We start from the raw sequence: 27,737 nt of genomic DNA, 5'->3' as shown, positions 1-27,737 counted from the left end.
TCAGCAGCTCTAGTCAGGATATGCTAAACTGAAGTAGTGAGTCTTCAGCCAGGATTTAAAAGCTGAGACCGAAGGGACACCTCTTATAGTAGCAGGCAGACCATTCCACAGTTTAGGGGCTCAACCTCCCACTGTTATTTTATTAATTCTTTTAATACTCCTGTTAAAAGGAGGATTTCGAAATCTGTCCTAAACTTAACCGGGAGCCAGTGTAAGAATTTAAGAACTGGAGTTATGTGTTCATATTTTCTTGTTCTTGTAATAATTCTTGCAGCAGCATTTTGAATTAACTGGATGCTGTATAAAGAACAGTTTGAACATCCAGTGAACACTGCATTGCAGTAGTCAATCTTACTAGAAATAAATGCATGAATTAATTTCTCAGAATCCTGTTTATTTAGAAAGTGCCTTAATTTCCCAACATTTTTAAGATGGAAGAAACATGATTTGGACAACTTTGTAATATGCGCTTTAAATGACATGCTAGAGTCAAAGATAACTCCTAGATTGTGGGCTGATTCAGCAAAATTAATGGTAATTCCAACTGAGTTAAATGATGACAGAATTTTGTTGTGATCAGCGTCATTCCCTCCAACAATTAACATCTCTGTTTTATCTGTATTTAAAGACAAGTAGTTCTCATCCATCCACTCCTTTAATTCACTAACACAACTAATTAAAGACAACATCGGAGAATCTTCACTTGATCTAAATGAAAGGAACTGGGTGTCATCTGCATACAAGTGAAAATTAACATTATGTTTCCTAATGATAAATCACAGTGGAAGCATGTAAAATGAGAATAGTAAAGGTCCCTGCAGGACACCATATCTCACTTCTGTGTATAATGATGGAGTACTGTCAGCACATTTCTGTAGATATTAGAATCGATTTGGTAAATAAGAACTAAACCAAGCGAGCACAGTGCCTGTAAGCACAACATCATTTTCTAGCCTGTGCAGTAAAATAGAATGGTCAATGGTGTCAAATGCTGCACTTAAGTTTAACAACATAATTACAGTGGAGTTTCTTTCATCAGAGGATATCAGAATGAATGTCGTTTACAACCCGCGTTAGTGCCATTTCTGTACTATGACCAATGCGGAAATCAGACTGGAATTTCTCAAAGAAATTATAATGCGTAAGGTGTGACTGAAGCTGATTGGCGACTACTTTTTCTAGTATAGTAGAGAGAAAGGGTAAATTTGAAATAGGCATATAATTATTTAATATGTGTGGGTTTAGGTCTGACTTTTTAAGTAATGGTTTAATGACAGGTACTGTGCCATGCAATAATGAACTACAGTCAACCCTCGTTTATCACGGTTAATCCGTTCCAGACTCTGCCACGATAAATGAATTTCCGCGAAGTAGAAACCATATGTTTGTATGGTTATTTTTATATATTTTAAGCCCTTATAAACTCTCCCACACTGTTAACATTATTAGAGCCCTCTAGACATGAAATAACACCCTTTAGTCAAACGTTTAAACTGTGCTTCATTACAAGACAGAGATGGCAGTTCTTTCTCACAATTAAAAGAATGCAAACATATCTTATCTTCAAAGGAGCAGCGCTAAGAAAAGCAAACAATCAAAAAATCAATACGTACTTTTAAGTATACAGAAGCACCGCGATAAAGCGGCATTTTGTAGAGGAGCGTCCTATCTTCTAGGCAAACAGCCACTGTGTAAACAGCCCCCTCTGCTTACACCCCCTCCGTCAGGCAGAGAGAGACGGAGAGAAGCAAACAAAACAAGCGCCACGCGGGAAGCATATCTTTTAGCATTGAGGAGTTTTAGTTAATATATAATACATGCTCTGATTGGGTAGCTTCTAAGCCATCTGCCAATAGCGTCCCTTGTATGAAATCAACTGGGCAATCAAACTGAGGAAGCATGTAACCTAAATTAAAAGACCCATTGTCCGCAGAAAGCGCGAACAGCAAAAATCCGTGATATATATTTAGATGTGCTTACATTTAAAATCCGCGATAGAGTGAAGCCGCGAAAGTCGAAGCGCGATATAGCGAGGGATTACTGTACTAATAATGTTTAGAATAGGTGCTGCAAGAACATTCATTGCACGTTTTACTAGTTTTGTTGGCACTGGATCTAGGGAACAAGTTGTGGGCTTCACTACTGGTAGCGGTGGTAGCATTATCAACCCCGGTTCAGTAGGTGACAGCTTCCCTGGGTTTCTATGGTGCCACTGATTCCTGCAGGGCTTCATGGGAGTTGGAGTTTGGGAATTTCTTGAATTCTGGGGGTGCTGCAGGGGCTGTAGAGCCCTTCTTTGTTAGGCTACCACCTAAACCGGAAGTGCTTCTGGACCACACTGTCAGGACACCAGAAGTACTTCTGGGTGCCTGAATAAAAGGAGCTAGCTGCCACTACTACATTAACTAGAGTCAGGAGGGAGTGGGACGAGGCTTGTTTCAAAAATGCCCATTTGTTTTCTTAGTTTAGTGATCTGTAAAGTATCCGTTGGACATGAAATATGGAACCTACTCCCTACTTAATTCAGGGAGTAAAATAAACCCAATTACCAGCAAATACAGTCATGTGCCATTGTCTTCACAGAAGCACATTTCCACAATTCAGGGGGGCAAAACACTCATGCAGCACTCAAGTGAATCTGAGGGTGCATAGCCTTTGTCTGACAGAAACATAGTTTTAGGAAGCTGAAGGAAGAGTACAATGCCTTGTTGCTGGTTTTTACTGTATGGTTTTCTATTTTTTTATTTCTCATTTAAATTTTGAAGGTATCTATTAAATTAAAGTACACTGTAAAATAGTTAATTTAAAATAAACAGCATACAGTAGTTATGATGAAATATTTGCAGAAATTTTGAAAACCAAGCACCCCTCCCTAGCACAAGAACATTATATGTTGATACTGTTAACCTGTAAAATTGCTACACTGCCCTATTATTAGAAAATAGATGAATTCCAGTATACATCTGGATTATTTAACCTGCAAATTTTCCAAGCTGTTCTGTTAAAGATATTTAGTCTTCCATTTGTGATAGTAATAGGAAAGATTCCTCATGGTACTCCTTTGCACCCAAAATAATATGCATCCATTATCCAACCCGCTATATCCTAACTAGAGGGTCATTGGGGTCTGCTGGAGCCAATCCCAGCCACCACAGGGTGCAAGGCAGAAAACAAACCCTGGGCAAAGCGCCAGACAACCACAGGTTACACTCACACACACTAGGGACAATTTAGAATCGCCAATGCACCTAACCTGCATGTATTTGGACTGTGGGAGGAAACCAGAGTACCCGGAGGAAACCCACACAGACACGGGGAGAACATGCAAACTCCACACAGGGAAGCAAACCCAGGTCTCCTAACTGTGAGGCAGCAGCGCTACCCACTGTGCCACCACCAAAATAATATAAATGAGGAAAATAAAAGAGAAAACATGGCACTAAGTACAATGTAAATGATAAAAAATACTCCTAAATGTTTATGACTCTCTCCATCTTGTGAAGTGGCTCACCAAATTATTCATTTACCTAGTACACAGAAGTTGTTATGCTCTCAATGAGATTCTCTAAAAACAGTCATGATGAAATGTAATTGGACCTGAAAGAAAAAACTGAGAATGAATCAACTAAACCAGAGACAAAAAATGTTAAAAAAAATTGTCAAAATGTTCCTATGCTACCTTGCATAATTGCTCCTAACTAGCTCAAAAGAAAAGTTTTACTTAAAGGGAATCTAATGCATGGCCATCATTGTTTATAGGGACCACATGATGACATTGTGAAAGTTAGCATAAGTAGAGTAAGTTTGTGTCATCTTTGAATTACAAAGTTCCAAAGATGGCCCACAGTTTACATGAATTCAACTTACACAAATTTGACTTTTCATGACTCAGCAGTGGAATTTAAAAATTAAATGAAAGTAATGCAAAAATTTAACATTGGAACACTCTAGATAAGAATATGCCATTCAGTCCAACAAAACTCACCAGTCCTATCTAGTTAATTCTTCCAAAATAACTCCAAGTCTTGTTTAGAGCCTAGTTTAAACAATCCTCAAGTAACCTACTTGTGTAGCCTACTCAAATGCCTCCAGTGTGTTGGGAAAGGTATATGAGTAGGTTAGTCGAGTTGTTTAATAGTCAAGGATTGCTTAAACTAGGGTATGGGGGGGCAGGGACTTTAGGACAGGCCAGTTTTAGAACTGTACAAGAAGGACCAAACAACAGTCTAAGAATAAAAAAGTATAGTAGTGTTAATTCTAACCCAATGTTTAAATGCAAAAGTAAAATGAGTAACACATTAAAAATAGCTTCACTTAATGCTAGAAGTATCAAAAATAAAATAAAGGAATTGGAGTTTCACATAGTGTAACATACTTATGGAATTATAGCAATAACAGCAACCTGGCAAAATAAAAAAGATGGGGATAAGTATAACATAGAGGGATACACATTTTGTATGAAGGATAGACAGAACAGAAAAGGAGGTGGGGTTGTTGTTATAGCAAACAGAACTTAAATCCAAGTCCTCTTCAGTTGGACAAAGAGACCTATTTTAGTGAGGACATCTGTCTTCAACTGGAAAGCATTAGGGGAAGGGGCCTCATTTTAGGAGTGTGTTATAGACTGCCCAATGCAGACAGTAATTTCAATGTACATCTTTCTTGTAATATTAATAAGGCAAGTTTATATGGGCATATTATAGTCGTCTGGGAGTTTAACTACTTCGATATTAACTGGGCTAACCTTGAAAATATCGGAGCAGAAGAGCAGGTGTTTTTATAAGTAATCAGTGACTGTTTTTTAAACAATATGTTAAAGCACCAATGTTGGGTTTGGAGAGCCTACCTGCATTTAACATTTTGTAATAATCAGGATAGAAATGAGAGTGTAGAGGAGATTGAGCCACTAGAATCAACTGACCATAATATAAAACAATTCTCAGTGTTTTGTAAGAGCATGGATGTAAAAACTAAAACTGTTAAGTTTAACTTTGGTAGGGAAATATTTGAGCAGATGTGGCAAAGTCTAAAGAGGATAGACTGGTATTAGATTTTAAGAGAGGAGACAATTGAGGAGCATTGAAATGGATTTAAAAATGTTTTACATATAATGCAGGACAGGTATATAGCTACATTTGGAATTAGTAGGAAATTTTAAAAAACTCTGCAGTGGGTTAATACAAAGTTGAAAAAGAAGTTGCAAAGGAAAAAACAGCTGTATAAGGTGTATAAGACTAATAACTGCAAAGCAAATCATAGAGTGTATACGAGCATGAGGACAACCACTAAAAATAATATTAGAAAGGCTAAAATGCAGAGGAATATAGCAGATAAGGTGAAAGAGGACCCATAGACATTCTTTCAGTATTTTAGTAATAAAAGAACAATCAAGGAGGAGGTGAAGTACATCAGAAATGGTAAATGGGAATTAAAAAATACAGCGAGTGAAACAGCACACGTTCTAAACCCACATTTTTCACTTTACATGTGAGGAAGTAGATAACCTCCCAGCGATAAAAAGGATTACTAAGGAGGCACTGAATGATTTGGAAATTGTAGAGGGAGAAGTACTACTTAGATTTAATAAGCTAAATTCAAAACAAATCACCAGGATCACATAATATTTACCCTCAAGTTCTCAAAGAGGTAAGTACATATATAAACCCTTGATGCATATTTTTAGGAAGTTACTGCACACAGGGGAAATTCCTAAGAACTACATAATGGCAAATATTATCCTGTTATGTAAAGGAGGAGACAGGACAAATCAAAGCAACAACAGGCCACTTAGTTTAAAGTGCATCACAGGTAAATGAATGGAAGGAATTATTAAGGGTAACATTAAGCAACACATGGAAGGAACAGAAGTTTTACTTAACAGTCAATATGAGTTCAGAAGAGACAGGTCATGTTTTAACAACATGCTCCAATTCTATGAGGAAGCAACGCAGGATATAATCAAAGTGGAGCATATGATATTTTTTATCTTGACTTTCAGAAAACATTTGGAAGCAAGTGGTTATGGTGTGAGGAATTCTATCAGAATTAACTGTCGTTCAGAGGTCCATAGGGGTCAGTGTTGCTATTTTTAATATATATATTGTCACACACGTGCGCATGGGAGGCAGCTAAAGGGCTTGAGTAAGGGCAATTCCAAGTCAGACCGGAATGTGGCGGAGTGCACTGATTCTTTTTCTTGCTTTCCTGCAGAATATCCACGGGAGATTCCACCTGGCCCTGTTGAGGTCACTTCCTGGCCTGAGCCTATGAAGGAAGACCTTGTTGGCTCCAGACCCATTGATGTCACGTCCAAGCCTATGGCCGAAGACCCTTATGAGCCCAACCCATCTGACTTAACTTCCTGCCTTCCCCTTTAAAAGCCTCCACTATTTCCCAATTCCGTCAGTTCTGTTTTGGACTTGGTTTTGTGCACATCAGTGCTGTTATACATTTTGCAACTTTGCAGCCTGGATACCAATATACAGGTGGCTGCCCCAAACCTTTTTATGACTCTTATGTCACGTTTTTGAGACAATATATATACAGTAATACCTTGGTATATGTCCGCTTTGGAATATGTCCAACTTGGTATACGCCCTGTTTGGATGCAAAAAAATTTTGCTTCGTATACGACCTTTGTTTGGAATATGACTCGCATGCTAGAATACCGTGCGCTACCCTTGTTTACCTCTCTCTCGAGACAAAGCCACAACTGCCCACGAGCGTCAGTACGCCAGTTGCTAGCATTCAGTAAACAACCTGCACGCTAACCTTGTCTATCTCTCTCCAGACAAAGCCACGACTGCCCACGAGCATCAGTATGCGAGTTGCTAGCATTCAATAAACAAACCGCACGCTAACCTTATCTATCTCTCTCCAGACAAAGTCACGACTGCCCACGAGCGTCATTACATGCTATAACTCTCTGTGAATGTTCACATGATTTTGTGTTTTTTCACGTAAATTTAAATTGATTGCTGAAAAGTATGAAGGTGGCATGCGTATCCAGGACTTGGCTGCTGCATATCGTTTGCCAAGAACGACAGAATCTACGACTGTGAAAAGCAAAGACGTTATTTAAAAGTAAAGTGAGGTTAAATATTCATTTATTTCATCTAATTGCTTTTGTATTTATGTATTTTACTATTAAGCAGTGTTTAAATTATTTTATACAACTCCATCAATGTATAATATGCCAATAACAATAGGATTTTTTTTCATGGGAACAGATTAATCATTTTCTCTTTATTTCTTATGGGAAAAATTTGTTTGGTATACGTCCTGTTTCATTTAAACCAAAAAGTTCTATTTTAGTCTCATCCGTCCACATAACATTCCTCCAATAGCCTTCTGGTTTGTCCACGTGATCTTTAGCAAACAGGAGACGAGCGGCAATTTTTTTTTGGAGAGCAGTGGTTTTCTCCTTGCAACCCTGCCATGCACACTATTGTTGTTCAGTGTTCTCCTGATGGTGGACTCATGAACATTAACATTAGCCAATGTGAGAGAGGCCTTTAGTTGCTTAGAAGTTACCCTGGGGTCCTTTGTGAGCTCAACGACTATTACACGCCTTGCTCTTGGAGTGATCTTTATTGTTCAACCACACCTGGGGAGGGTAACAATGGTCTTGAATTTCCTCCATTCGTACACAGTCTGTCTGACTGTGGATTGGTGGAGTACAAACTCTTTAGAGATGGTTTTGTAACCTTTTTGAGCCTGATGAGCATCAACAACTCTTTTTCTGGGGTCCTCAGAAATCTCCTTTGTTCGTGCCATGGTACACTTCCACAAACATGTGTTGTGAAGAGCAGACTTTAATAGATCCCTTTCTTTGAATAACAAAGGGTGTCCACTCACACCTGATTGTCATCCCATTGATTAAAAACACCTGACTCGAATTTCACCTTCAAACTAACTGCTAATCCTAGAGGTTCACATACTTTTGCCACTCACAAATATGTAATATTCGATCATTTTCCTCAATAAATAAGTGACCAAGTATAATATTTTTGTCTCATTTGTTTAACTGGTTTCTCTTTATCTACTTTTAGGACTATAAGTGAAAATCTGATGATGTTTTAGGTCATATTTTTGCAGAAATATATATATTGTGGCACACGGCTGGGGGTGGTACCCAGCTGGGATGCCCAGGAGGGCCGGAGGAGGGTTTGCGCCTCCTCCAGACCACGAGGGGGCGACCACCCTGGTTGCTTTGGGGACACTGTAGGACCCTGTGGTCACTGCCAGGGGGCATCCCAATGCCTTTGGAGTCCTGAACCTCAGCACTTCTTCCACACCCGGAAGTGCTGGGGGGAAGATTGCCAGAACACACCTGGAGCACATCCGGGGGACTATAAAAGGAGCCGTCTCCCTTCATTCAAGGCTGGAGTCGGGTGGAAGAGGATGAGGTCTGGGAGAGGAAAGAGGAGGCCTGAGGAGAGGAAAGGCATTGTGTGTTGGCCTGGACTGGAGCTGGACAGTTTGACATCCATGGTAGAGTGACGGGCATTGAGCAGGCTCCTGTCAATCATGGAAAATCCACTGCATCCACTGAAGAGTATCATCTCCAGACAGAGGAGCAGCTTCAGTGACCGACTGCTGTCACTGTCCTGCTCCACTGACAGATTGAGGAGATCGTTCCTCCCTCACACTATGCGACGCTTCATTTCTACCTGGGGGTTGGTGGGTGGGGGGAGTAAATGTTAATATTATACAAAATTATTGTCTGTCTGTTATACCTTCATTGTTATCACCCTTTAATTTAATATTGTTTTTTATCAGTATGCTTCTATCTATCTATCTATCTATCTATCTATCTATCTATCTATCTATCTATCTATCTATCTATCTATCTATCTATCTATTTATCTTACTAAGCTATAGTTGCTTGGATCTGTCCGATCTCCTTTTTTATATGACATTATAATATTTACCATTTTCCATTTCTTTTGCAATTTCTATAGTATGCAGTGACTTCCTAAAAATATCAGTTACCGCTAGAAGTTATGTACTTCCCCACAAGACCTCAGAAAAATGCAAGTTTAGAGCATCTATTTCACTATATGTATGTTTTAAGTTCCATTTACTATTCCTGATACACTTCAGCTCCTCTTTCACTGTTCTTTTACTGCAAAAATGCCGAAAGACTTTGGGTTATATTTCACCTTATCTGCAATATTTCTTTTTAAGTGCATTTTACCTTCCCTAATATCATTTTTACTAGTTGCCCTCATACACTATGATTTGAATTTGGGGTTATTAGTCTTATACACCTTAAGCAGCTGTTTTTGTTTCTTTTCAGCTTCATTTCAACTCTTTATTAACCCATTGTAGAGTTTTTAAATTTCCTACTAATTCCAAATTTTAGGATGTACCTGTCCTGTATTATATGTCAAACATTTTTAAACAATTTATTTCTGCTATAGTCCAAAATCACATAAGGAATGTGACAATGGGCTTTCATTTTTGACAGCCCCCCATCCTTGACTACCTACTAAGTGAAGAACCACCCCCAAGATGTTACAATGCTCCTTGACTGTCTCCACTCTTAAAATCTTATCTCAGTTCACCCCCTTAAACTCTGCAGCATCTGTCCAACTTTTGCCCTACCAAAGGTATTTCTGCTCTTTTAAAGCACTGAGAATTACATTATGGCCACTTTACTCTAGCAGTTCAATCACCTCTATACACTTAATTCTATGCTGATTATTACAAAATGCTAAACCTGCACAGGCTTCCCCCACACTGGGCATTGTTGCTTTAAAATACTATTAAAAAACAATCATGGACTACATAGAAAAACTTCTGCTTGTGTATTTTGCTATTAACAAAGTTAGTCGAGTTGATATTCAGGTGGCTATAGGCCCGCTTGACTATAATATCTCCCTGTAAACTTGCATTTTTATAAATATTTTAAAAAGGCATATTGAAATAATTGTGTGCATTGGATCTGTCTATAGCATACTCCTAAAATAACGCCCTTTCCGTAATGCTTTACAGGTGATTCCAAATGTCCTCAGAAAGATGTGGCCCATCATCCAACTGAAGAAGACTTGTATTTAAATTCTGTTTGACAGAAACAGTAACCCCCCTTCATTTTCTGTTCTGTCTATTCTTCCTAAAAATAGTATACTTGTCTATGTTATACTCATCCCCATATTTCTTATTTAGCCAAGTTTTTGTTATTGCTATATCAGAAGTATGATCCGCTACATACAGCTCCAACTCCATTGTTTTATTTTCAATACTTCTCACATTAAGACAAGCTATTTTAATGTATTACTTATTTTACTTTTCCACTTAAATTTTAGGTTAGAATTTACGTTACTGTTTTTACACTATTGCTTATGCCTTCATGTACAGTTCTAAATTTGGCCTGTCCTAAACTCCCTGGCTCCCTTTTCCCTGTTTAAACAATCTTTGACCAATCTACTCATATGCCTCCCCAACACATTGGTGTCCCTCTGGCTCAGATGTAACCATAACAGGGAAGAGGTGCCATCTGTTCTAAAAGGAGTCCCAATGTTCCATAAACCTACCCTTCTTTTCTCAGTTCTCCTCCTCAGCCTGGCACCTAACTCTTTAAATTTGGATTTCAGAACTGACAAACTACCTGTATATATGTAATTTCTTCCAATATGGAAAATGACAACTGGATCTATTCCCACTCTGTTCAAGAGCCTATCCACCCTTCCAGGGAGATCTCCCACTTGTGCACCCAAAAGGCACCATGCAAGACTTTTTGTCTCTGGAGCAAACCTGCTCTTCAATCCTTCTAATAATTGTGTCCCCCACTATCACAAACTTTTTCTTTCTGGCAACTGGTTTTGAGGTATCCCGTTGGAGCTCCTCATGTCTGCCTTCCACCTCAGAATCTTCAGAGACATCATCCAGCTCTGAAAGGACCTGAAAACAGTTTGACACTTCCAGTTCTGTGGTCGATTCTCTGGACAGTGTCCGCCCTTTGCCTTGTGACTTGTGGTCATGACACACCTATCTCTAGCTTTTTGGTTTGGAGTCGCACAACCCTAAGGGTGCACACTATCTCTGCAAAGGACACTTGGGGCAGGTCCGCCAATTCTCTACTACAATGCAGGCCAGCCAACTCCTCCTCCAGTTTAGCGACCCTGAGCTTGAGATGCTGGATAAGCTGGCACATCTTTCAAATATAGCCTTCACAGAAGACAAAATTATCCTCCAGAAACTCCACCATCCAACAGAACTTTCACTGCACTGGCCTTTTTATTAAAATTTGGCTTTGGGTTACCAAAATTCTGCAGTGGGCTGACGCCATGCCCGGGATTTGTTTCCTGTGTTGCGCCCTGTGTTGGCTGGGATTGGCTCCAGCAGACCCCATGACCCTGTAGTTAGGATATAGTGGGTTGGATAATGGATGGATGGTTACCAAAATTGCTGTAAAACTTCTTACTAAGAAAACTGACTGAATATCCGCCACTAGTTATTTACTTATTCTCATTTGTTTCTACCGCCACTTGAGCCTTATCAGCACTTCCTCATCTAGATGCCTGCCTTAGGTAACACCAATCCCCTTCCTTAACCGCTTTCATGTCAACAGCCTACATGCATTGTACTTTTACTTACTGTACTTACCTGTACTACTGTACCTGTAGTTAAAATTATTGCTGTGTTACTTATAAAATGTGTGTGTCCTTGATTTCTACTAGTGTTAACACTTAACTGTATGAGTGCTATATGGTGCTTTACCCAACTATTCTTTATATGCCTTAATTTCTTCATACTAAACAATCACTGTTAGTTTTAATTATTCGTTACTACAACACTAGTTTTTTACTTACATACTTGACTTTTTTGACTACTGCTTAATGCTTATTTTGAATACACATAACTAAAGACATTTCACTACATGTGAATTGTAATTATAGTGAATGCTTAGAAACATTACCCTTGCATAAGATGAGAATCTACTGTATTTTTCAAAACCTAAATCTTAAACAGAAACACTTCCATTCTTATATCCTTTCCCTGTCTAAGGAATGTCTCTTTCTCTCACTCCTTTACTCTGCCTTGGTTTTTCTGAGGCTGATTCCCTAGTTTGTGTTTTATCAACTGCTGTTTTTTTATTTGATTTTCTTTGTAAATTATTTGTTGTTTTTACATGTGGGAATGTTTGTTTGAATAACCGTTTTGTTAGGTCTCCTCCTTTTTACTTTCTTGTGTATAGGGAAATATATTTAATATAGGGAAAGTATTGTAATTGTTGAAAAATTCAATATTGAGATTTTGATGAATCCGTGAGTCCGAAAATACCATTTTTGGAATTATGTCTGTGTGTCTGTCTGTGTGTGTGTGTCTGTGGGTGTGTAAACACGATAACCTGAGTACGCTTTTAAACATACAAGGTACAAAAAACATAGATTTCTATCAACTTTCAGGCTGACAGTGGTACTTTAACTTTTATTCATGCAGTTGCAGGGTCCAATTTATTCAACTTTATTTTTGTAATAATTGCTCAAAATATTATTAATTTTATTTGATTTGTTGTTGATGGATCTTTAATGTACATAATATAAACATATAATCTTTGCCTTGCGGTTTACTCCTCAAATACCCATCCCCATATCTGAGTATACAAGAAGGTCTAGGGGAGACCACTTCCAATTATTATTAAGTATTTTATAATTGTTTGTTTTAATCTTGTTTTGTTTTATTTGCACTTTTACTTCTACATTACATTGTCTTTCAGATATGCAGATGTGCAAATAATAAGACTGTTGGCTGAGCCCCAATTTAAGGTCTTGGTAGGCCCAGGTTAACCACAGATGCATTAAGCTTGTTCTGTTTGTCGGTGGCTTCCCATTTCAAACTTTTCAAAATATGTCAAACTTATTAGAGAAGGTAAGTTAATTTGTTTGTCCTTAAAGTCTGATTTTAGTATTAATTGGCCTTTTCATATTACTTTACCTTTTAATGTAGTTAGACCTTTTGCTGATCATGGTATATTTCTGTAATGGCCTTTTGTGTTGATTTTATACAATGGTTCTTTGCATTACTTAGTCTTTGTCTGGAATGTATTTAATTAATTAATTGATTTTGACATAATTAATTAATTGATGTAATTAATTGATTTTGTTTAAGCCAATTGTCAATGAACCAATTAAGCTATTATATTGTCATTTTTGGGTCTCAGCGTCCACCTACATTATTCCAATTTTTCTTTCTCTGTTTCTTAACCTTTTTCCCTACTTTTGCCGCAGCTCATGCCTGACTTATAGTAAATGATAGATTATGCCTCTTTATCTCTCCATTAGGGAGCTTCACCATTCACCATTGCTGGGCCACTAGCATCCACGGTCTGCATGCTTTCACTTTGCTAGCCTGGAACACTAAACTAGAATCCCTTATAGCACATTCAGATGCCCCAAGGTTGCTGAACCTTCTAATACTCTTAAAACAAGGCTCTCTCAGGCAGCCTTTTAGCTGCTTCTTCTCTTAAAGAGCAAATACTCTACTGCCCCACTAGCAGATTAGCTGGAGAGTATAAGCCTATTGCCATTATTAAACTCTCTGGTCTCAGATTCAGCAAGGAGTGGCCATGCTGCCACATGTTAACAAAGAAGTCTTATGACCTCTTGCTTTCCATCACTGTTCTCATTCTCTCTCTGTCTTTTAAAAAAAGGTGGGGCAGCAAGGCCAGCTTTTGGGTTATATGGCCACTGCTATATCACAGAAACTTGTAGTTATCTTCCCACTCCACAATGTCATGGGCAATAGTAAAAGCACTTAGATTATTGTGAAATTAAGGCTGTCACTGTCACTATGCAATGGCGTACTTGACACTCAGATGCTGCATAGAAACCTGACAATTTCTTCGAACTGAGATGGACCAATGGTGAATGCAGAGACACAATAATAGGATTAGAGGTATGCAAAAATACAAAAAGTACATATTTATTCCTTACAAAGTATCACAGTGCAAATCAGGCAGTCTTGTAGAAACAGAGTCTTCAGGAGAGTAATAAATGTTCATAAACAGATAAATAAACAATTAAACACTGTTAAACAAATTGAAGAAACAGATATTCACAATCCATCCACAGGACCAAGAAAAATAAACTAGTGACTTTGTGTTCGCTCCATTTACTCCATCATCACACCATATATTGCATTGAATTCACAGTTCCTCTCAGCAACCATGTATCTCCTCTGCATTGAGTCAGCAGCCTTGATCTTGTCCTGACCCCGAACTCAAACTCCTCGGCTCTCCCCCTTTCTAACACCTCTGGCTGATACCTGGAAAGTACTCCTACTCTTAGCTGCAACCTCTCGTTTCATTCATTTCCCTTTCTTCTTCCACTCTTGATCTCTCTTGGACTTCACCCATGTCCTCACTTTTTCACTTTCAGTTTTCCATTTCTCTATTTTCTGTCCTCCCCCTAGCTCTTACCACACACTACAGTATATACACTATAATGGCAGCTGATCCTCACCAATTAAAATGCCTTACTCAGTCTTTGATCAGTTATTTGAGACTGTACGTGCGTACAATCATACTGACCGAAAGTGGCACCTCTAATTAGTGACACGTGTTACAGAGGGGAAAAGATGAAGGGGTGATCAGAATTAGAGAAAATGTAGTTTGGAAGTCAAAACCAGGACACTAAAAAAAAAAAATCTTCAATTGAATGGCTACAAAAGTCAATTACTAAAGAAGGTCAGTACCTAAAAGAAAATTGTCACTATCCTCTTTACATTAATCACATTAATAGTAGAAACAGTTTCTCGCAATGATCATAATCATGTGACTAACCCAAGACAGTAGAATGAAATTAAAATAAACAGTGCAATAAATCAAATTAAATCATTCAAAAACTATTAAAAGTTGCATAAAATTAATATAAGACTTGAATCTCCATGACTCCAACTCCAACTCAATATTGTACGTACTGGTGACCCTAGTCTATCTATCTATCTATCTATCTATCTATCTAGTCTCTCTACCATCTTTAGTATAGGCACTCTATTACCCATGTGATCAGCTATTATTTTATTTTCTGCCCAATGTCTGACTATTGTGTCATCTAATGTATGTAAATAAAATCTTTATCTACCTCTATGTCTATATCATGCCAAAATAGCTAGCAAGATATTTATGCAATATGGAAAGCATTTACAGTCAAACTCAGGCTAATATAATTTTTTTTGTCTGCCATCTTAAAATAAAAAGGTGTCTACAAATATATACCAATAAGCCATGCAACAACATAAACTAATGAGAATCTCATTAGCTGTTCAGTTCTGTAAGCATTATATCAGTTTCAGAGGTGAACAAGGTGGTGGGCAAAAAACTGAAGTGTTGATAATCTTATTACACAGTTACAAAGTGCGTGATCGTGATCTTCTGAAGTTAAAATCTTGGACCAGAATACCACAGAGTTAGTTGTTTTAAATGGGATGCAGAAAAAGGGAATTGGTATTCATCCTACAAATTCCCCTGTCAATGTCTAATTATCCATTCCATTTCAAATGCTGCAAACACCCTGGCAGCATCTGGTTTACCATGATTATTAAGAATTCAGTAGATCCAGACTTTAAGTAAAGCATGTATTGTCTTAAATGTAAGTTACTTCATTCAATGACAGCTTTATTTAGTATTTAAGTAATGTTATGAGAGCCAAAACAGGAAACTGTTTTTGTGTGTCAGTAAAATAATTTAAAATGCAGATTAAAAGAAACTGCTGCATTAATATAAATTACTTGTTACACTACACAAGTTCCACAATTGATTTATGCTGCAGCTTCTTTGAATATTTAAATGATTTGTCAGGAGTTTGGGGAACTTTGGTGTATAAGAAACCAACCTATGTGCACATAAGACGCATTGTTTTTCTGTGACAAAATTTATAAATGTCTAGCACTTGAATATTTCTTTAAAATGATTTGTAATACAGTTTTTTAAACCATACACACAAAACTGTGACCAATGAAAACAAAAAGGTGTTTTATCTAGTTGCATCATTCATTTTTCCATACTATACATTGTGACAGATTAGGTGCTTTCCTCGCACCCTTGTACCCTCAGACCACACGTCAGACACCAGATAAAAAGTCCAATAATTATTTATTATAATAATAATTGTGCACAAAGCACCACCACTCCACTATTCTTCAATAACAATACAATAAATCACAATCCTCCACTCCCAGACGCTTAGCCACCCTGCCTCCCAACTCAGCTCGCCGTCTGGGAGCTCCCTCAGTCCTTTTATATTCCCTGACCCGGAAGTGTTCCCAATCCCCAGTCCATATGATCTTGTATCACTTCCAGGTCAGGTAAAAAGTACTTTTCTTCATCCCGGAAGCCCGTCGCTCTTCCTATGACGAACTTCCGGGTCATAGTGCACAAATAAGTCTTGGGTCCTCCCTGCAGCTCCCTCTTGCGGCCCCTGTGGTATCCAGCAGGGCTGAGGATAAAAACTACATAGTCCATGACTCCCTGCTGGTCTTAGGGGCACCTCCATACTGCAGGGAGGGCTCCATCTGGCAGCTTGGGGGACTTGGCCGGGATAAACTGCCGGGCACAGTCCACAACGTGTTTCTTTCCCTAACATTAAAATATTTTGACACTACATTCAATTTTATGTAATTAAATCTTGAGAGGTTTATTTCAAAACATTACATTATGTTTATTCAAGGCAAACAGTATTAAACCATCTGTCACATGTCCACTTGTATCCTAATAAAATATTGTTAAGTAAGCCTCTTTAGTAAATCTACTCAAGAGAAAATGAGGTGTGCATTCAAATAGTATCAATTTTATAAATGGAAGACCTGTCTCTCCTCTTACTCATTTTTTAAATTACTTTCTAAATTACATTTTGTGAAAATGCACCACTGAATAGACCTTCTGCTTGTTGAAGTATCTCAAATATAAACAAATATGAGGTATTCTTTTCATCTGATAATGTTTCACTCACTTTTCTTTAACTTTTAATCTTTAATTGCAGTAGGAAGGTTGGGGAGGTGGATCTTCAATTCAAAAGTTGTATTATTAATATTTGTATTACTAATATTACTTTCTTAAAAATCGTTAATTGTTTAATCAATAAAAGTTGCATTATTAATTTTAATTTTGAACTTTTGTTTTGTTTTCTTCTGATTTTTACTGATTAGGCTTCAATAATTTCAATAGGAAAACAGGATATGAGGATTCATAATTTAGCTTACTTGTTTTTTTCAGTCTATCATGTAAATGAGATGTGTCATGAGCTATGCAATAAATGCATATTTTTCAGTTTGTTGTGTGTTAAGATATGTACAGTAATTGCTCTCTTGCAAGATACAAATTCCAATATTATGGTCTACATTTCTTCCACAGTTAATGACATCAGGAATGGGATTAAATCTTGTGGTATTTCCAATGAAGAAAGATTTGGGACTGCATTGTGATAAGTAACAGCAAGCACTCAATTAATGTGGCATACTATTAAAATACCAGCTGCTTCCTTCATTTGTTACAGCACTTCTCCTCAGAAACAATAGTATTTCACCCCATTTTCTGACTGTTCTGTCTGCATACCTGTTCCATATCCACCTGAACCTGCTTAAATTGATGCAGTCTCATATGATGTTTCTGCCTACTTTCTGTATTTTTGGAACACTCACTTACTTTCCTAAAAGCGCTATGCCACCTATCAAGTTTAATCTTAATCTTAACGCAAAGCAATACCATGTTTCTCCACAGAGAATGCCTTGTATTCATATAGCCTCAGGGCACAAAAGGGTCTTTGGTGTTTGTAGAAACAGTTCCCTGCCCACATTGAATTATTTGGTGTAAAAAATTCCACTAAGTTCATCAGATGGTTACAATGCCATGATGTTCCCCCTATAGATGTGCTATAAAATAAGACTGGTACCTCCTACCTCTCTCAAGTATGATGCTGCCTCTAGGATTTACTGCTTATGAGGGGCTATGAGGACATGAAAAAAGATCTTTACCCTAATAAACGTTCCATTTTCTAGCAGAAAAAACAACATAATGAGCTTCAAGATTTATTTCATCATATACTAGAAGTAGAACCAGGTGTTGTATGGTAAGTAATTTTAAGCTCTGCTCCATTTGTCTCCTAGCCTGGTTCCAGCCTGTTCTGGTGTTTCACTTGCTCTGAGTCCTTAGGTGGTATTGTCAAATCAAACTGTAGTAAAAAGGGAAAAAAACCAAAGGTACCTCCAGGATGAAAACTGGATCGGGACATAGACTAAGGCCCTCCCCTAATCAAATAAGGAATTATTTGCAAATTTTGACTGAGATTGGTTCAACTGTGAGTGATGGCCAGTGGCCTTATCCGGCCAAAATATTGTAGGGCTCCAACCTTACCTGGAAGTGCTCCCGGACCAAACCTGTGGGATACCGGAAGTGTAAAAAGGTATGTCTTCCACAATTCTCAGAACCAGAGTCAGGAAGAGGAGGATGAAGCTTGCTGGAGCAGCAGAGGAGGCCAAAAGAAAACAGAGCATTGTGATAGTGAACTGTATTGTATTTGATTGTGTCATGGGAAACTCTTTCAGGAAGGGTTTCCCATAGTAAAAACCTTTGTTTTGTGGCAGCATTTGTGTCCAAGCCAGTGTGTGTTGGGTGTATAGGGTCTGTAGCGCCCTGCCTGTTGGCCACAATACACACACACACACACACACACACAGATATTGCGCTCCATATGTTAGATAGATAGATAGATAGATAGATAGATAGATAGATAGATAGATAGATAGATAGATAGATAGATAGATAGATAGATAGATAGATAGATAGTTTATTAATCCCAAGGGGAAATTCACATAATCCAGGAGCAGTATACTGATACAAAAATAAACCCCCCAAAAAAACATTATTATATTAAAGAGTAATAAGAATACATGTAAAAACAGACAATAACTCTGAATAATGTTAGTATTTTCTCCCCCCGGGTGGAATTGAAGTCGCATAGTGTGGGGGAGGAACGATTTCCTCAGTCTGTCAGTGGAGCAAGACAGTGACAAAAGTCTGTCACTGAAAATACTCCTCTGCCTTAAGATGACACTGTTAAGTGGATGCAGTGGTTTCTTCATGATTTACAGGAGTTTGCTTAGTGCCCTTCACTCTGCTACAGATGTTAAACTGTCCAGCTTTATTCCTACAATAGAGCCTGCCTTCTCAACAAGTTTGTCCAGGCGTGAGACGTCCTTCTTCTTTATACTGCCTCCCCAGCACACCACCGCATAGAAGAGGGCACTCGCCACCACCGTCTGGTAGATATCTGCAGCATCTTATTGCAGATGTTGAAGGACGACAACCTTCTAAGAAAGTATAGTCGACTCTGACCTTTCTTACACAGAGCATCAGTATTGGCATTCCAGTCCAATTTGTCATCCAGCTGCACTCCCAGGTATTTATAGGTCTGTACCCTCTGCACACAGTTTCCTCTGATGATCAAGGGGTCCATGAGGGGCCTGGGCCTGAGTGTTCAGCTGTAAGTGGTTTGAGTCACACCATTTAACAAAGTCTTTGATTAGCTTCCTGTACTCCTCCTCCTGCCCACTCCTGATGCAGCCCACAATAGCAGTGTCATCAGCGAACTTTTGCACGTGACAGGACTCCGAATCGTATTGGAAGTCTGATGTATATAGGCTGAACAGGACCGGAGAAAGATCAGTCCCCTGCGGCACTCCTGTGTTCCTCACCACAATGTCAGACTTGTAGTTCCCAAGACGCACATACTGAGGTCTATCTGCAAGATAGTCCATGATCCATGCCACCAGGTGTGAGTCTACTCCCATCTCAGTCAGCTTGTCCCTAAGGAGCAGAGGTTGGATGATGTTGAAGGCACTAGAGAAGTCCAAAAACATAATTCTTACAGCACCCACTGCCTCTGTCCAGGTGGGAGAGGGATCGGTGTAGCATATAGATGATGGCATCATCCGCTCCTGGTATGCGAACTGCAGAGGGTCGAGGACGTGGCGGACCTGTGGCCTCAGGAGGTGAAGCAGCAGCCGTTCCATGGTCTTCATCACATGTGACGCCAGAGCAACAGGCCGAAAGTCATTCAGCTCACTAGGATGTGATACCTTTGGGACTGTGATGATACAAGATGTTTTCCAAAGCCTTGGGACTCACCCCTGTTCCAGGCTCAGGTTGAAGATACGCTGTAGAGGACTCCCCAGTTCCAACGCACAGGCCTTCAGCAGTCGTGGCGATACACCATCTGGACCCACTGCTTTGCTGGCACGAAGTCTCCTCAGCTCTCTGCTCACCTGTGCTGCTGTAATGAAAGATGGTTGGAGGATGAAGTACTCCGAGGTGAGAGTGGGTTAGGGTGGTCAAACCTGTTAAAGAAGTTGTTCATTTGGTTTGCTCTCTCCACGTCTCTCTCGATGGTGTCACCCCACTTCGAACTGCAGCCAGTGATGATTTTCATCCCATCCCACACTTCCTTCATGCTGTTATTCTGCAATTTTTGCTCCAGCTTTCTCCTGTACTGCTCCTTCGCCGCCCTGAACTGGACTCGGAGTTCCTTCTGCACGCGCTTGAGCTCATGCTGATCACCGCCTTTGAAAGCCCTTTTCTTCTGGTTCAAAGGCCCTTGATGTCACTTGTAATCCATGGCTTGTTGTTAGCAGAGCAGCGTACTGTTCTTACTGGAACTAAAATGTCCATGCAGAAGTTGATGTAATCAATTGTGCAGTCAACAACCTCTTCAATGTCCTCACTATGTGACCCCAGCAGTATATCCCAGTCTGTAGTTTCAAAGCAGTCTCTCAGAGCCTGCTCTGCCACAGGGGACCACTTCCTGAATGATCATGTGGTTGTAGGTAGTGCCTTCACTTTTGGTTTGTAGTGAGGCTGAAGCAGAACCAGGTTATGATCTGCTTTTCCAAGCGCAGGCAGCGGGGTGGCGCTGTATGCGTCTTTAACGTTTGCATACAGTAGGTCAATAGTCCTATTTCCCCGGGTGTTACAGTCCACATACTGGGAGAAGGCAGGTAATGTTTTATCCAGCGTTACATGGTTAAAGTCTCCAGCGATTAGCACAAGCTCCTCAGGGTACTGCGTTTGTAACTTAGCAACTGCGGAATGGATGATGTCACTCACTATCTCCGCGTTCGCTCGAGGGGATGTAAACAATAACAACAATCACGTGTCCAAACTCTCTTGGCAAGTAATAGGGACACAGACTTACGGCCAACAGTTCGATGTCCCTGCAGCAATTGGAGATTTTAATGTTTATATGTCCAGAGTTGCACCACCTTGTATTGACATAGAGAGCAAGTCCTCCTCCTTTCCGCTTCCCACAAGTATTTGCGTCTCTGTCCACTCTAACTGTGCTAAACCCGGGTAGCTCCACGTTAGCCTCTGGGATGGTACTTGTTAGCCATGTTTCACTATAACACAGCAAGCTGCATTCTCTGTAGGTTCTGACATTTTTCACCAGCACAGCCAGTTCGTCGATCTTATTTGGTAGTGAGTTCACATTTCCAAGGATCACAGAAGGCACCGACGGTTTATAACGCCATTTTCTCGCAAGCTGCTTAGCTTTTATCTTATGTTTTATGTTTGCGCTGGCTCGGCTGCCCTGATAACGTCTTCTTACCTCATCAGGCAAATAGGGAACCACACCGGTGTGGGCATTTCTTCTCAGTGCTTTAAGTTGACTGCTTGAATAGGTGAGTCTCGGAGTGTAAAAATCCATGTCAAGTAGTAAAAATAGTAATAAGTGTCCATGGAGCAATTCCACATAAAAGAAAGTGGTAGAAATGATCAGTGATAGAGAAAAATAGAGAAAACTAGAAAAAAAAAGTAAAAAGATAAAGTCATACATGGGGCTGCTGGAATGGCTGCCACTCATGGAAATGAATTTGGCACAGCTAATTACATTACTAGTGCAAAAAACTGGATAGCTAATGCTGAATTCATACATCTTATTTTCTAGTTTGTTTAAACAATGGTCATTGCATTCAATTTCAAAGAAATGATGAAATGAATTAGCTTTTCCCATTTTTCATACATCTAGCAGACTAAATTTAATTTAAAAAATTACATTATTTAAAAATATATTTATCTTTCACATACTTAAGAGCAGAATCAGCAGATTGGTTCACAACTACATTTGGGACATGTGGTTTTAAAAGATATTCCTGCAAGTCTTAGTAATTTTTATGTTTCATTGGATTGTTCATATGTTCTCTTCATGCCCTACTTGATGAATGTTTAAATGACATTAAAAAAGCAACACTGCCACTTCATCAGAACCAAAATTTCTTCAACTTCATCTTTAACACTCTCTTCATTTTTGAATAGACATTGTTTAATGTGATTCTTACGAATAAAAAGGAGGAGATTCTGGGCATTAAATACAAATTTCTTTCTTTCTTGATATGGTATGTTCAGTAAAAAGAATTTCTCTGTTTCAGTTAGTTTCACATAACTGGACCCGAGGAACGCACTGCCCAATACTCAACAGCTTTTTGTTATTTCTCATCACAGAATATTGAGATTGGCTATGATATATTGTGACCTGTGAGTCTCTGTCTTGCACCCCAAAACACAAGGCTGAGTGTCAGTACTTAAGCAAAACCAGCTTTTATTCGGCTTGAAACAGGAACAGCATGGTTATTTATTGTAGCGGGATCTACCACTCTACTAAACACAGACTCAGCAATCAGGCAGGCTCATGGCCAGGTTAGTGTAAAACAGTTCCCTGCAGCTATAATGTTCCTTGCATTACTCATCGGCGGTAGGTGCTTATAGTGCAACCACGTTTTTTTTGGATTTGTTTTTGCAGCGAGCTGCTACAGCGCTGGGAGCCTACAGTTGCCCCGGTAACCAATAGACTGTTTTCCACAGATGCAGCGATCGCATTTCAGGACACTCTTCTGCATGTCGTTCCATTGGGGGGAGTACCAAAAGAGTCTGGAAACCTTACAATATGATATGATTTATTTGAACTCTCCATGATTTGGAAAATGCCTAAAATATAAAACAAGAAAAATACAGGAAATGGTAATAACTGGTGTAATAAAATATTTGGAATTGGTTTTCTTGACTTTGTTTTAAAATTAGATGTATTTCTAATTGTCTTTGTAACTATAATTCATTAAAACTTTACCATTTACTACTTGAATTAGTTTAATTCAGTGTAATTGCCATTTTTTTAACTCTTGCAATGTCTTTGGGTGAAATTATGGTTGGTTTTGATATTAGAAATGATATTAGAAATAACATAGTACATCCCCCCAACACTGCAGATCCTCCTAAGCCCCAGTACTCCATTATAAACAAATTAAATTCTTTCACCAGGATAGATTTGCCTGATTTACATTGAATAATCTCTCAACTGAAACTGAAGTATCGGACGTGCTAATTGGTAATATTCTTGACATAGTAAACTCGTCATTAGATGTCGGGGTCTTCCCAGACTGTCTTAAGACTGCTGTAGTTAAACCCCTACTCAAGAAAAATAATCTTGACTCTTCTGCTTTTGAAAATTTTAAACCCATCTCTAACCTGCCATTCTTAAGCAAAATTCTAGAGAAGGAAGTCATTATGCAGTTAAATGACCACCTCAATAAACATGCTATTCTTGATACATTTCAGTCAGGTTTTAGAACAAATCACAGCACAAAAACTGCACTCATTAAAGTAGTAAATGACTTGTGGGTAAATGCAGACAGAGGCCATTTATCTGTTCTCATCCTCCTAGATCTGAGTGCCGCATTTGACACTATTGATCACAACATTCTTAGAAATCGCCTTAGTCAATAGGTGGGCCTCTCTGGCAGGGTCCTAAATTGGTTTGAATCCTACCTGGCAGGGAGAAAATTCTTTGTTAGTTGTGGTAATTACAACTCAAAGACACATGATATTCTATATGGTGTTCAACAAGGCTCTATCCTGGGTCCACTGCTCTTCTTAATCTACATGCTTCCGTTAGGTCAGATTATCTCAGGGCACAACGTGAGCTACCACAGCTATGCTGATGACACACAGCTGTACTTATCAATAGCACCTGATGACACTGACTCTCTAGATTCACTAACACAATGTCTTACTTGTATTTCTGAATGGATGAATAGTAATTTTCTCAAGCTAAATAAAGAGAAAACTGAAATTTTAGTGATTGGCAATAATGGATTCAATGAGGTTATCAGAAAAAAACTTGATGCATTAGGATTAAAACTCAAGACGGAAGTAAAAAACTTACGGGTAACTGTTGACTGTAATCTGAATTTAAATTGCATATTCATCAGACATCTAGGACAGCATTTTTTCACTGAAGAAACATAGTAAAAGTTAGACCTCTTATATCATTGGAAGACGCTGAGAAATTAATTCACGCTTTTGTTTTCAGTCGACTAGATTACTGTAACGCACTCCTCTCTGGACTATCCATAAAAGACATAAATCGTTTTCAACAAGTGCAGAATGCAGCTGCTAGAATCCTAACTAGGAAAAGAAAATCCGAACACATTTCTCCAGTTTTAATGTCACTACACTGGTTACCTGTGTCTTTCAGAATTGACTTTAAAATTCTGCTTATGGTTTATAAAGCCTTAAATAATCTTGCTCCATCTTATATATCGGAATGTCTGGCGCCCTATATTCCAAATCATAACCTTTGATCCTCAAATGAGTGTCTCCTTAGAATTCCAAAAGCAAAACTTAAAAGAAGTGGTGAGGCGGCCTTCTGTTGTTATGCACCTAAAATCTGGAATAGCCTGCCAGTAGGAATTCGCCAGGCTAATACAGTGGAGCACTTTAAAACACTGCTGAAAAAACATTACTTTAACATGGTCTTCTCATAACTTCACTTTAATTTAATTCTGATACTCTGTATGTTCAATTCACTATAATAACTAATCATAGTGGCTCTAAAATCCATACTAACCCCTACTCTCTCTTCTGTTTCTTTTTCTGGTTTCTTTGTGGTGGCGGTCTGCGCCACCACCACCTACTCAAAGCATCATGATGCTCCAACATTGATGGACTAAAAGCCAGAAGTCTACATGACCATCATCATCAAGTCCTTCCGTGAGAACCCTAAATACAAAGAGGACTGTTGTATTTAAGTGAGGTAGAATGCCCAGAGGGGGTTGGGCAGTCTCATGGTCTGGAATCCCTGCAGATTTTATTTTTTTTCTCCAGCCGTCTGGAGTTTTATTATTTTTTTTTTCTGTCCTCCCTGGCCATCGGACCTTAATCTTATTCTATGTTAATTAATGTTGACTTATTTTATTTTCTTACTGTGTCTTCTATTTTTCTATTCTTCATTATGTAAAGCACTTTGAGCTACATTTTTTGCATGAAAATGTGCTATATAAATAAATGTTGTTGTTGGTTTTGTGTTTGAAATCAGAAAAAACACTTTAAATTTCATTCATAAAGGATGTAACTTTGTGAATGTTGTACATTTATTTAATTAAAGAACAGTACAAAATATAGACATTCAATAATTTATACAGCTTCTAAAAATGTCTACCTTGCCATGTCTTTTGAGTCAGTTTTGAAGTTTCAAGTTTCCAAAAAGTAAAAATTTCCAACTGTAAAATTTTTGTATAACCACTACACACTTGGGACATTGCCATGTCCTTTGGATCAATTTTGACTCATCATATACAATGTTTTATTTAGGGTGGATTGTTTGTTCACAACCCATTAAAACATCCTAAATGTCAGCTTTTGTAAATATTAGACACATTGATACCATAGGTTAAGACAGTCAATTTATTGTCAAGAACTAAGCAGCCAAAAACAGATGGAAAGGACCTGGAGAAGTAATATAACTGTGGTCAAAAGCAGAAAAGCGTATTAAATTGTTCACAAAATTTGCTTACTGTGATGTTGTGAGCCTGACCTCTAAGCAATTAGTCATCCTTCATCAGGGTTATTTAGAAGATAATTGTTTAAGGAAGAATCATCCTAGTTCTCCTGAATTAAACATGTGATTGTGCCTGATTTAAACCTGTGCAGTAATGAGATGGCATATTCTTTATAAGGCTTAGTTTTCTACCAGAAAGGGTGAGAACAATGGGTAGGCTCAGGTACAGAGAGAAATACAGAGAGCACAAGCACAACACAATACAATACAATATATTTTCGTATAGCCCAAAATCACACAAAAGTCCAAAAAAAACAGAGTACGGAAAAAAATTGGATGAAACTTTGGGAAAGGCAGTTCAAAGAGAGACCCCTTTCCAGGTAGGTTTGGAGTGCAGTGGGTGTTAAAAAGAAGACCTCAGCCATCAAGCTACCTCCTCCAACTGGCCATTCCACATTTGAGATACCGCTGGTCCACCATTCCGATGAAAGGAACCCTCTACGAAGGTTCCTGTGATCCTCCATCAGAGATGACTTTATCTTAGGCAGGCAAACAACTTGACAGGTGGGCAGTGGCACCAAGTACCACATTTGAGTACGAGTAGAGAAACAGAATAGGTGAGGGTTAGTAACAAAGTATAATTATCATATTACTTATGTTTTAGTGTTAATTACTAACAACAGAGATGCAGTCTGTACAGTTAATCAGCAGCACTAATTAGGATATACTAAACTGAAGTAGTGAGTCTTCAGCTGGGATTTAAAAGCTGAGACTGAAGGGACATCTCTTATAGTAGCAGTCAGACCATTTCACAGTTTAGGGACCCTGTAACTAAAAGCATGGCCTCCCACTGTTATTTTATTAATCCTTGGAATCATAAGCAGATTTTAGATCTTGAGATCTTAACGAGCGCTCTGGTTTGTAAGTCATGATAAGTTCAGACAAGTAAGCCGGACATTTGACATTTAAGGCTTTATATGTTAAAAGTTGGATTCTGAAATCTGCCCTAAACTTAACCAGGAGTCAGTGTAAGGATTTAAGAACTGGCGTTATGTGTTCGTATTTTCTTCTTCTTGTCATAATTCTTACAGCAGCATTTTGGATTAACTGGAGGCTGTATAAAGAACAATTTGAACATCCAGTGAACACAACATTGCAGTAGTCAGTCCTACTAGAAATAAATGCATGAATTAATTTCTCAGAATCCTGTTTATTTAGAAAGCCCCTTAATTTCCCAACATTTTTAAGATGGAAGAAACATGATTTGGACAACTTTGTAATATCAACTTTAAATGACATGCTAGAGTCAAAGATTTGGAAAAATACAGGCTGATTCAGCAAAATTAATGGTAGTTCCAACTAGGGAATCCATTCCCAGGAATTCGGGAATCCTGCATGTCATTCCCGGTAATCCCGGGCTTCAAAGGATGACACAGTGCACGGGCATCTCACATGTGAACAGTTTTAGAACGACCGACACTTATTTTTAATAAAACTACTGCAGTATGTTGATACCAATAAAAGACTAACCTTATCTACAAGCAGATCATGCTGTCATATAAGTACATGTATCTAGTTCAGGAGTGCCCAATGCGTCGATTGCAATCGACCGGTAGATCACAAAGGTAGTGCAGGTAGATCACGTTGCATTCAACAAAAGTTATTTTTTAAATGTTAGTCTATCATATATCCTCCCTATGGCATTTGCCACTTGATTGACATACAGGGCAGCCAGTCTGAGATCTCCTTTCTTCCAAGACACTGGTCATCCTGCATGCAAAATCAAAGGTGCGAGCTACTGAAAAACTCCAGCTGTGATCTAGTTAGCCTTCCAATTTATATCGACTAAAGAAGGGATTTTAAAAAAATTGTTTGGGGAGAGTATGGGCTTTATGTGTAATTAGAAGAGGA

The sequence above is a fragment of the Polypterus senegalus genome, chromosome 5 (assembly GCF_016835505.1).
Source record: "Polypterus senegalus isolate Bchr_013 chromosome 5, ASM1683550v1, whole genome shotgun sequence".
NCBI classification, from domain to species: Eukaryota; Metazoa; Chordata; class Cladistia; order Polypteriformes; family Polypteridae; genus Polypterus; species Polypterus senegalus.
The sequence above is the reverse complement of the archived record's forward strand: the minus strand, read 5'-3'. Positions refer to the sequence as shown.